The sequence below is a fragment of the Aquarana catesbeiana genome, linkage group LG01, assembly GCF_042186555.1.
Source record: "Aquarana catesbeiana isolate 2022-GZ linkage group LG01, ASM4218655v1, whole genome shotgun sequence".
NCBI lineage: Eukaryota > Metazoa > Chordata > Amphibia > Anura > Ranidae > Aquarana > Aquarana catesbeiana.
This window is the reverse complement of record NC_133324.1, coordinates 848,012,828-848,025,947: the sequence shown is the minus strand read 5'-3', so window position 1 is coordinate 848,025,947 and position 13,120 is coordinate 848,012,828.

Sequence of the window (13,120 nt, the reverse complement as noted above, 5' to 3'; positions counted from 1 at the left end):
TATATAACTTTTTTTGCTTTATTTCACTTTATTTTTTGTCGGCTGCCTGTTAAGTGTGGGCCCTATAGGCCGGTTACATCGTAAAACGAAATTGTTCCTGGTTATTTTGCAGCATCCCTGGCGTTGTGGCATGGACATTGATGTGTTTTCCACCTATTTTGCCCTTCTTTAAGATGGCGCCGTTGGCGTCTCCAGGCTCCGCAAGCAAATGTTGACATGCGCATGCACACTAGTCATCATGCACAAGTCATCCCCCGCCGGGATGGGGGGTTTATAAAGGCGGTCCGTTACACTGCACACTGCTCTGCTACAGGCATCTTACTACAGGGAGTGTACGGATCGCTCCCAAGTTTATTTGCCTTCGGATACTCACAAGTAAGTGCTTCAGCTGCAGCCCTGTCTTTCAGTGACAGCAGCTGCACTTACAAAGCCTTCCTCACCACTGTTTTTTTATTGTCTTTACTCAGAAGCTGTTGCAGTGAAGGGATCTCTTTCTCTGCACAACCTATAATATCCCATACCATTGCCATCCTATTATATACCAATTTATTTTGGTCATTATTTTCATCAACTGCTGGGAGGTGTTTTTCACTTCAAGCAATCATCTGTTGGTTCCATTAAGATAATAGACTCCTCCTGAGTTATAGACTAAATGAAATGCCTATTGCACTTATGCTTTGGCTAATTGTTAACAATTCTATTATTTAAGGAATATACAAAACTTTATATCCCTCTGTGGCCATACCAGGACAAGGGAACCCATACTTATGAGAGCCTATATTTTGAAAAAGCTGTAGCAGTTTTTCAGCCACTTCGAGTTTAATACATTGCTTATGCACAACAACCTGGTAAGATTTATCTACCATTATAACTTTCAATATTGCTTTGTTTCTTTACATATTTTGTTTTATAATATTTGATCGTTATTCTGTACATGTTTGATTCATTATTTCGCTGTAGCTCATTGGTTTAACACATTGTACTGTTAATTAACATATATAATTTCTCATAATTGTCTTTTCATTTACTGTTTTTTTCATTTACTGTTTAGAGCTTACTACAATCTTTGCCACAAACTCCCGAAGAAGCTCGTATTAGAGCAAAACATGTCGAGCGGCAGATTGTCATGGAACTAAGTAGCTATGTCTTTATGTGCCCTTGAATGGATTAAATTGTTGGTCCATTTTGTACTAATTTTTATGATGATGTCTTACTTGCAAGGACATATGGTTTTAAAAAATGAATTTCTAATAAAAATGATAGATTTTTTATAAAAATACTGTACAGATTCATCTACTTTTTGTGTTTATTATATATTTAAAAGCACCTTAAAAGTCCCTGGGGTATTTGCTTCAAACCCCTTCCCCTGGCATTTTTGCATTTTTCATACACCTGTAATTGAACATTCTATGCTCTGGGGTGAGGTTTCTCTTAGGAAATGGCTTCATCAGATGTTCCCTTAGAGCAAAGGTCTCATCTGCCGCAAAAACAAAATTGAGGCCCTTAACATTCTCCTCAGCAGGTGGCATTTAAGGTGCCATTCTGGAGCCTCTTGTAGAACTCTGTCTGCATAATCACTCCTCCATCAGAGTTGCGGCCGTTCTTCCCAACATCCAAATACAAGAACTCTTAGTTGGCAGACACTACAGCTAGTATGACTATGCTTCAAAAGCCCTTATAGTTAAAATAATAGGATCCAGAGTAGGCTGGTGGTACAATCCGGACATGCTTGCCATCAATAGCACCATCACAGTTGGGAAAAATCCCACTGCTGATGGAACTGGGCTGCAATGTCCTGCCATTGCTCTGGGTTGGAAGGAAACTGTGGATTAAAAAAGAAAAAAAATTACTACTTCTGCACATAACATTGCAATCAGATTCGACACAAACATGCTTAGCCAACATAAGGATAAACCTAAATGAGTATTTAACGACAAAAGTTAAAAGTTAAAAGTTAAAGTCAACTTATTTGATTCCTCCCCCCTTCTGGTGGCCCATTAGACACATTTTAGGGGGGTATTGGGTAGATATTTTGGACAGGTAAACCTCTCCTCTTCCATGAGAGCAGTTTGTATAAATAATCAGTGATACTTTGGCCAGCCCCTCCTTACTTACACTATTGGCAGCCCAGTGAACAGTAAGAAGTGTCATAATCTAAAAATCTGGATACACAATGTCCAAATTGCAGCACATTTTGACATTATGATTTAAACAATCATCATAATAGGTGACAAAAACTTAATAAGTTTCAATTTGTAGGTAATCAGGCAGGCCCTTGTACTATATGGTTTGGGGAATTTAAAAAGAAATTTGAACACAAAAGAGGGATAGTGTGTATGTGTTTTGCAAAGTCAGCAGATAAAGTATTTGGATCTGTTGACTTAGCATTTTTTGGGGGGGAGGGTCACAAATGAGTTTGGTCCCAAAAAAATGGCCTCTTGCACTCTTCCTGAATCTGAGGATAACAATAACATTTGTGCACATTTTAGGGGTTGTTCAGGGCAAGCCCCAAAATGTAGCTGACAAAAAACATTGTTAAGTTACCGGGCTAGTTGTGTATGGGCCCAGGATAGCATGCTGGAGAGGTTATTGAAGGAAAATATGCATGTAGGCCAAAAAGAGCCAGAAAAGCTTACAGCATGCATGAGGACAAAGTGGACATTCAAAGCATATTGCAATATTGATTATTATGTAATCAAAAATTAATAAAATACATTAGAAAACATAAATACATAGAATGTGATCTTAAAGGTAAAAACTTACCCTAATATAATCCTTCTGCAGGACTTGAATGATGACTGAACAGGTCTCTGGAATAATGAATCCCAGAGCCTGGGGGGAGATCCCAGTAGTAAACTTGAGGTCCTGGAGACTTCTCCCCGTCGCCAAGCACCGCAAGGTGGCTATGAGCCTTTTTCTCTGTAGTGATGGAAAGCCTCATACATGTGTCCTGCTTCTTAATATAGGGGGTCACCAATGCCAAGAGTTGGTAAAAGCAGGGGTCCCTCATCTGGAGATAATTCCAAAAATCATCCGGATTATTCTCCTGGAGCTCCCACAGCAATGGCATATGACATAATTGGTCACGATTAAGCAACCTCCTTCTCCTCCTGTTCCTGGACTGGACTTGGTTCAAAGCAATAACTCCTAGCCCAATAATCACACGTTCTCTCCTCCTGTTATGCAACATGGCTGGTTGACAAACGGTCATTCGGAAACTAACTGAAAAGCACAAATCAACACTCACCAAACTTCTACTAACACTAAATTAGCAGAAGGAGCCCAAAGGGTGGCGCTTGAGAAACTAACTTCCTCTTTATAGTCTCATTGTATGTCTAGTATGTCACTACGTTTGCGTTGTCAACTGACAATTTGTGTAAAGGTAGTATGCAAGACAAGATCCTGGCACACGCCCTTTTGTCAAAAATCAGACCCTCGATTGGCCAGCAATCGTACCGTGTGTATGAGGCTTTAAGCCTCGTACACACGGTCTGATTGTTGGATGCTCGAGCGTCTAATTTTTGTCAAAAGGGCATGTGAAGGATTTTGTCTAGCGTACTAATGATGTGCAAATTGTCCTTTGACAAACAGGAACGTAGTGACGTACTACAAGAGTATAAAGAGGAAGTTCATTTCTCAAGCGCCACCCTTTGGGCCCCTTCTGCTAATTTCATGTTAGTAGAAGTTTGGTGAGCATTGATTTGCGATTTTCAGATCGTACAAAACAAATGCCTTTTAAAATAAGTTTGGCATAACTACAAAGCAGCTTCATTATTATCCCATTAAAGAAGATAAGAATTTTGACATTTCATCAACTGCCATGTCACAAATGTTAATTCTAGATTATGAACAGAAGTTCACAAGACCAAACTCCTCCCAGTTGTTCCTTGATTCTGAGCATGCGTGTTTGTACTTTCAACTTTTGTGTGATGTATTTCTGTACTGACCATCTGAAAATCAGACGCTGAGTGCACATCAGACAAAAATTTTTTGGCTTGCACATCCAGCTTTTGTCTAATGTAAATGTCAAATCGTCTGTCAAATGCACCATACTAACGATCCGAAAATCCGCAGACAGCTCGTCTTCAGACTTTTCCCTTCTGATTTTCGTGCAGTGTGTATGAGACCTCAAGGTTTGACCTCATATTATGTGGTTTTGGTAAATCTGAAGACAAAAATCTGCAGAAAATCTAATAGTGTGTATGGGGTCCAAGGCCTAGTAAACACAGTTTGATTGTTGAATGACCGACCGTCTGATTTTTGTCAAAAATGCATGTGCAAGATTTTGTCTAGCATACCAACTATCCACAAATTTTTGTTTGACAAACACAAACGTAGTGATATACTATGAGGGTATAAAGAGGAAGTTCATTTTTCAAGCGCCAACCTTTGGGCCCCTTATGCTAATTTCATGTTAGTAGTAGTTAGTAGAATTTTGGTGAGCATTGATTCGTGATTTTCAGATCGTACAAAACAAATGCCTTTTAACCACTTGCCCACTGGGCACTCAATCTCCCTTCCTAACCGGACCAATTTTCAGCTTTTGGTGCTCTCACATTTTGATAGACAATTACTCAGTCATGCAACACTGTACCCATATGAAATCTTTGTCCTTTTTTTTACACAAATAGAGATTTCCTTTGGTGGTATTTAATCACTGCTGGGTTTTTTATTTTTGCGCTATAAAAGAAAAAAGACTGAAAATTCTGTAAAAAAAAAAAGCGTTTTTCTTTGTTTCTGTTTTAAAATCTAGCAAATTAGTCACTTTTCTTCATAAATTTTGGCCAAAATTTATACTGCTACATATCTTTGGTAAAAATAACCCAAATTGGTGTAAATTATTTGGTCTTTGTGAAGATTATAGAGTCCACAAGCTATGATGCCAATCTCTGAAAATTGATCACACCTGAAGTACCGACGGCCTATCTCATTTCTTGAGATCCTAACAAGCATAAAAGTACAAATACCCCCCAAATGACCCTTTTTGGAAAGTAGACATTCCAAGGTATTTAGTAAGAGGAATGGTGAGTTTTTTTAAGTTGTATTTTTTTCCCACAATTGTTTGAAAAATCAAGATTTGTTTTCTTTTTTTTCCACAGAATTGTCATATTAGCAGGTTATTTCTCACACACAGCATATGCATACCACAAATTGCACAACAAAACACATTCTACTACTCCTCCTGAGTATGGTGATACCACATGTGTGAGACTTTTACACAGCGTGGCCACATACAGAGACCCAACATGTAGGGAGCACCATCAGGCATTTTAGGAGCACAAATTACACCTCATTTCCTGTCTACCTCTTGCACTTTTGAAGACCCTGGAGCACCAGGACAATAGAAATGCCCCAAAAATGACCCCATTTAGGAAAGAAAATACCCCAATGTATAATCTATGAGGCATAATGAGTCTTTTGAACATGTCAATTTTTTCTACAAGTTTTTGTAAAATGTGGAAAGAAAATGAAAACACATTTTCTTTTTTACACAAAGTTGTCCATTTATACAATATTTCTAACACATGGCATGTACATACCAAAAATTACCCCCCCCCCCCCAATAGATTCTTCTACTCCTCCTGAGTATGGTGATACCACATGTGGGAAATTTTCTACAACCTGCCCACATACAGAGGCCCAACATGCAGGGAGTACCGTCAAGTGTTCTAGGGGCATACATTTCAAATCTAGTTTGACTACCTATTACACTTTTGTGAGGCACTGTAGTGGCATGGATGAGAACTGATCTGGCATGGATGAGCATGAATGGGGATTAATGAGCTGCTCATGGATGGATGGATGAGTATTGCTGAGTGTGGATGGCTGAGCATGGATGGATGGATGATTATGATGACAGAGGGATGGCTGAGCATGGATGGATGGAAGAGTATGACAGAGGGATGGCTGAGCATGAATGAGTATGACAGAGGGATGGCTGAGCATGGATGCATGGATGAGGCTGCAATGGGCACAGATCAGCGCTGTGGCCACTACAGATTGAAACCATAGTGCTGCTGCAGCCGATCTCTCCCCTCGCACTGTACCAATCGGTACAGAGAGGGGAGAGAGGAACCGGACACGAACGCCGGTTTGTTTACAAGTGATTGCTCCGTCATCTGACGGAGTGACCACGTGGTAAATGGCCGCTTTCAGTGGCAATTGGGAGAAATGGAAATTTGATCCTCTTAGGGGACTTTAAAGGGGACACCTACTCATAAGTAATGGAGTATAATAAAGAGTGTGATAGATGTAGGTATGATTGCAAAAGTATGGGTGTTTATTGGGGTAAGGATACGGGTAAATAGGGGGTACAATAGATGAGGCATAAGGTACAGGATACAAGTTATAAACATGGAAACATGGCAATACAACATGCAAAAAGATCCACAATCATGGGACTCCAGGTGTGTATGGAGCACACACCCAGAGAGTACCCAGTGGCAGTGGCAGTGGCAATTTACCATGATCCATGATACGATGGGTCCTCCGGACCCGCTGGTCATGAATATTCCCCTTATGCATGCCCCAGGTTCTTTGGGTGTCGGTGGCGCCTTCCCACCGTAACCCTATAGAGGTACTCTTGATGAAAGCAAGAATTTGCTTTGCTGTAAAAAATTGCATTGATATGCACCTGTCAAACAGGTGCAGAAAAATTGGTCTGTGGGTGTCGGTGGTGCCTTCCCACCATAACCCTATAAAGGTACTGTTGATGCAAGCAAGAATTTGCCTTGCTGTAAAAAATTGCAATGATATGCACCTGTCAAACAGGTGCAGAAAAATTGGTCTTTGGGTGTCGGTGGTGCCTTCCCACAGTAACCCTATAGAGGTACTCTTGATGAAAGCAAGAATTTGCCTTGCTGTAAAAAATTGCAATGATATGTACCTGTCAAACCTATACCAAAAACATTCTTCCAGATGAAATGATTTAACACCCTCAAAGCTAGGCAGCCTCAAAGTCCTGCAGAGATTCCACATCCCAAAAAAGACTTAATCAGTGGCATCGTCTGTGGACAGACGCCTTCTATGATCAGTAACGAAACCTCCTGCAGCACTGAATGCCCGTTCTTTAAGCACACTGGATGCAGGGCAGCCCAATAACTCAATAGCATACTGGGCAAGTACTGGCCAGTGGTGTATTCTCATGACCCAGTAAGCCAGTGGAATGCAGCTGGAAAGCTCTCCGTCTCTGTTTTGGCCCCAAGGTAATTTTCCATCATGTGATGCAGACGCTGCCGATGGGATGTGGAAGCTGACAGCCCTGGATGGCGAGGACTAAAAAAATTCCAAATTGCCTCACTTAGGTGGATGCCTTCTCCAACGCTCCTTTCTTTACCAACGGAAGACTCAAAACGACATTTTCCACCACACTGTAACCTACTAGAGTCAGGAAAAACGTTCAAGGAAATCCTTTTTAATGTGTCCTCAAGAGATTTTATCCTCTGCACTCTCTGTGGGGATGGGATGAATTCAGAGACCTTCCCCTTATAACGGTGGTCAAGGAGGGTTGCCAACCAGTAATCATCCTTCTCTTTTATGCCACGTATTCTTGGGTCCCTTCGCAGGCTTTGAAGCATGAGGTTGCCCATGCACCTCAAATTTGCAGAGGCTTGAGAAGCAGACTCCTTGGGGTCACTCAGGATGACAGCATCTGGAACTTCCTCCTCCCAGCCACGTACTACTCCCAAGAGTCCTGGGGTTGGAAAGCCATCGCTTACAGATTGACGCATGTCTTCCTCTTCTTCAAAGCCTATGAAAGTGCCAGAATCCTCCTCCTCATCCTCCTCCCCTCTCTCCTCCTGTGTGTTCTGTGACATAGGAATGATGGTGTTTGCTAGGGATGAGATGAACACCCCCCCGGTTCGGTTCGCACCAGAACCTGCGAACGGACTGAAAATTTGCACGAACGTTAGAACCCCATTGAAGTCTATGGGACTCGAACGTTCAAAATCAAAAGTGCTAATTTTAAAGGCTAATTTGCATGGTATTGTCCTAAAAAGGGTTTGGAGACCCGGGTCCTGCCCAGGGGACATGTATAAATGCAAAAAAAAGTTTTAAAAATGTCCGTTTTTTTTCAGGAGCAGTGATTTTAATGATGCTTAAAGTGAAAAAAAGTGAAATATTCCTTTAAATATCGTACCTGGGGGGTGTCTATAGTATGCCTGTAAAGTGGCGTGTGTTTCCCGTGCTTAGAACAGTCCCTGCACAAACCCCCCACCCCCCCAGTCCATTACCAGGCCCTTTGGGTCTTGTATGGATATTAGGGGAACCCCGTACCCAAATTAAAAAAAGGAAAGGCGTGGGGCCCCAGGCCCTCTGAACAGCAGTATACAGGTGGTGCAAAAAGACAGGGACTGTAGGTTTGTTGTTAAGTAGAATCTGTTTGTAATTTTGAACTGGTACATTTTTAAAGTGTAGCTCCAGCCAAAAAAATCTATTTTTAAGCTTTTTGGAAAACATAGGGAAGGGTTATCACCCCTGTGACATTTGTTTTGCTGTCTGTGCACCTCTTCAGAAGATTTCACCTCACTTTCTGTCCCAATGACAAATGTTTTTTGACAATTTGGGGTTTTTAGTGAAACAAGTATTGGTGATAAAGCATCAGTGGAGAGGAGACACGTTTTTCCCATATTAACTCTTTCAGGAGAGAAATTCCCTTCCTAGGGGTAGATTTCATCTCACTTCCTGTTGTCTCCTTCCGTTTGCAAGTAGAAGTCATTTGTAAGTTGGATGTTTGTAGGGGCCTGCCCTATATACTCTGCAGAAATTAGGGCCTTAGGTGTTGGTGTTGCCACAATACTGTAAGCCCTCACAGTTACTCTGGGTGGGCGCAGGAACGGGCCCTGCTGTGAAATATTACATCAAGAATTGTAATTACATGCCCCTGTTGAACAGGGTCAGAAAAATTGGGCCTTTGGTGGTGGTGATGCTGATGCCACAACACTGTAAGTCCTCACAGTTACTCTTGGTGGGCGCAGAAACGGGCCCTGCTGTGAAATATTAGATCAAGAATTGTAATTACATGCACCTGTTGAACAGGGGCAGAAAAATTGGGCCTTTGGTGGTGGTTGTGGTGGTGCTGGTGCCACAACACTGTAAGTCCTCACAATTACTCATGGTGGGCGCAGAAACGGGCCCTACTGTGAAATATTAGATCAGGAATTGTAATTGCATGTCCCTGTTAAACAGGGGCAGAAAAATTGGGCCTTAGGCACTGGTGCCATGACACTGCAACCCCTCACAGATACTCTAGTTGGAGCGCAGGAAAGAGCCCTCCTGCAAAATATTGCATCAAAAATTGTAATTGCACGCCCCTGTTAAACAGGGGCTGAAAAATTGGGCCTTAGGCACCGGTGCTGGTGCCACAACACTGCAACCCCTCACAGATACTCTAGTTGGAGCGCAGGAACAAGCCCTGCTGCAAAGTATTGCATTAAAAATTGTAATTACACGCCCCAGTTAAATAGGGGCTGAAAAATTGGGCCTTAGGCACTGGTGCTGGTGCCACAACACTGCAACTCCTCACAGATACTCTAGTTGGAGCACAGGAACGAGCCCTGCTGCAAAGTATTGCACCAAAAATTGTAATTACACGCCCCTGTTAAACAGGGGCTGAAAAATTGGGCCTTAGGCACTGGTGCTGGTGCCACAACACTGCAACCCCTCACAGATACTCTAGTTGGCTAGTTGGAACGCAGGAACAAGCCCTGTCGCAAAGTATTGCATCAATAATTGTAATTACTCGCCCCTGTTGAACAGGGGCTGAAAAATTGGGCCTTAGCCACTGGTGCTGGTGCCACAACACTGCAACCCCTCACAAATACTCTAGTTGAGCGCAGCACCGAACCCTCCTTGCAAAATATTGCATCAAAAATTGTAATTACACGCCCCTGTTAAACAGGGGCTGACAAATTGGGCCTTAGCCCAACCAAAAATATTCTTACAAGCTATCAAGCTATCAAGCTATCATGATCATTGAAGAGGAAAAGGATAGTCACTCAGCATAACAGGATAGTCACTCAGCATCAGCATAGGCAGTCTTGAAGGGATCTGACATTTCAAAAAAAAATATTCGGTTACATCAGCATCAGGTGCTTGGTAGCTGGTGGTGATCCAAGACTGATTCATTTTTATGAAGGTCAGTCGATTGACTGAGTCGGCGGACAGGCGCACCCTGTGATCGGTTACAAAACCTCCAGCAGCACTGAATATGTGTTCTGAAAGAACGCTGGATGCAAGACAGGCCAGTAACTCAATTGCATACTGTGCAAGCTCTGGCCAGTGATCCATCCTCAAGACCCAGTAACCCAGAGGATTTTCGGTGGGAAAGGTGTCCAAGTCAGATCTTGCCCCTAGGTATTCCTGCACCATATAAAACAGATGCTGGCGATGGTTACTGGAACTGATCATACCTTGGGGCTGCGGACTAAAAAATTGTCTGAATGCATCGGTCAGATTGCCACCTTCTCCACCACTCCTTCTTTGACTGACCGAAGCCTCAGCAACACGTTGTCCAGGAACAAAAGTTTGTAACCTCCCAGTCTCTGGGAACGTGTTGCACAGACCTTTCTGCAAGGCCTCCTGAAGATGTTTCATCCTCTGCTCCCTCTGCAATGGCAAGATAAGGTCCGCAACCTTACCCTTGTAACGTGGATCAAGGAGGGTTGCCAGCCAGTATTGATCCCTCTCCTTGAAAGCACAAGTATGAGGATCCTTCCACAGGCTTTGCAGGATCAGGGAGGCCATGCAGCGTAGGTTTGCTGAGGCATTCGGTCTGGAGTCCTCTAGGTCACTAAGCACGACATGATCTGCAGCCACCTCCTCCCAGCCACGTACAAGTCCATGGGTTTCTTGGGACTGTAAATAATCCCTTAAAGACTGCTGCTGATGCTGAGTGCCAGACTCCACTTCCATGCTGACACAATCCTCCTCTTCCTCCTACTCCTCCTCCTCCTCCTCTTCCTGTGTGATCAGCGGGCATGCAGGAACACTGTCTGTATAAAGGGGGCCTTGCGAGCTAAGGAAGTCCTCCTCTTTCTGCCTCAAGTGCCCTGTCCATTATTCCACGCAGCTTGTGCTCCAACAGGTGGACAAGGGGGACAGTGTCACTGATGCATGCACTGTCACTGCTCACCATCCTCGTGGCCTCCTAAAATGGTGACAGGACAGTGCATGCATCCCTGATCATGGCCCACTGGCATAGGGAAAAAAAACAAGCTCCCCTGACCCTGTCCTGGTGCCATAGTCGCACAGGTACTCATTGATGGCCCTCTGCCGAGTGTGCAGCTGCTGCAGCATGGCCAACGTTGAGTTCCACCTGGTGGGCATGTCACAGATTAGGTGGTTCTTGGGCAGGTTAAATACCTTTTGGAGGTCAGCCAGCCGAGCACTGGCATTATATGAACTGTGGAAATGCACACAGACTTTCCTGGCCTGCCTCAGAACATCCTGTAAGCCCGGGTACCTGCCCAAGAACTGCTGCACCACCAAGTTAAGGATGTGAGCCAAACAGGGCACATGGGTCAGTTGTGCCTGTCGATGGGTGGAGAGGAGGTTGGTGCCATTGTCGCAAACCACCATACCTGCCTTAAGCTGGCGTGGCTTCAACCACCTCTGAACCTGCCCCTGCAGAGCTGACAGAATCTCTGCCCTAGTGTGTCTCCTGTCCCCCAAGCACACCAGCTCAAGCACCGCATGGCATCTTTTGGCCAGCGTACTTGCGTAGCCCCTTGAATGCCTACGGAGCACCGCTGGTTCCGAAGACAAATCAGCACAGGAAGAAGCCATGGAGGAAGAAGAAGAGGAGGGGGTGGAGGAGAGAGGTGTGGCAGAATCACCATTAATAGTATTTTGGAGACGTGGTGGCGGAACAACCTCCAACACTACTGCACCCTGTCCTGCATCCTTCCCAGCTGCCATTAGAGTCACCCAGTGAGCCGTGAAAGATAGGTAACGTCCCTGTCCATGCCTGCTGGACCATGAGTCAGCGGTAATATGCACCTTACCGCTGACAGCCCTGTCCAGCAAGGCATGGACATTGCCTTCCACATGCCGGTAGAGAGCCGGAATCGCCTTCCATGAGAAAAAGTGGCGTTTGGGAACCTGCCACTGAGGAACCGCACATTCCACAAACTCACGGAAGGGGGCAGAGTCTACCAACTGAAAAGGCAGCAGTTGAAGTGCTAGCAATTTAGCCAAGCTAGCATTCAACTGCTGAGCATGTGGATGACTGGGAGCGAACTTCTTTCGGCGGTGCAGCAGCTGGGGCAGGGAAATTTGCCTGGTACAATCTGACGTCGGTGTACCGATAGCAGATTGCCCCCAAGTACTTGGCTGTGACACACCTAATTCTACACCTTCATTCCTCTAAGTGCAGGTCTCAGAGAGGACTGAAGGTATAGTGGGGTTGGAGATCCCAGCTGATGAGGAGCAAATAGAGCTCCTCTTTGTTTTTTGGTGTGGGTCTTTTAGGTACCCTTGCCAACAAACTGCATGGAAGGTCAACATATGTCTGGTCAAGCATATGGTGCCCAAGCGGGAGATGTTTTGGCCACACGAGATACGCTTGAGATATATGTTGCAAATAGCACCGATGGGATCTGATGCACTCATCTCAAAAAAGGCCCACACCAAAGAAATTAACGCACAGAGACAGCAGCGCCCTGCACAGGCAGAGCTCTGCGGTGTGATGCAGTCGGTGTGCTGCCCTTAAGCTGGCCCCTGGAGGGCATCCTGCCTCATTGGTGATGTGCCTCCTCCTCCTCTCTCCTATCAGGCACCCACATGGAGTCAGTGACCTCATCATCCCCTCCCTCCTTATCACTGGAGCAAAGCTGGCAGTATGCTGCAGCTGGGGGAACATGACTGCCAGATTGCTGTCCTTCTTAGGCACCCCCTCTCTCTGGGCTCACGTTACTGCCTTCCTCTAGCTGGGTACCATCCTCGGAGCCTTCAAAAAGCTGGGCATCCTCCTGGAGCATGTACCCAACACTGTGGTAAAACAGTTCGGGGGACTCCTCAGGAGGACATGGTGGGGCTAGGGAAGGAGTCACTGATGCCATTGAGCCAAGGGAAGAGGCTGCGTTGGCAGCTGATTTTGCCAGACAAAGTACCCAGAGCC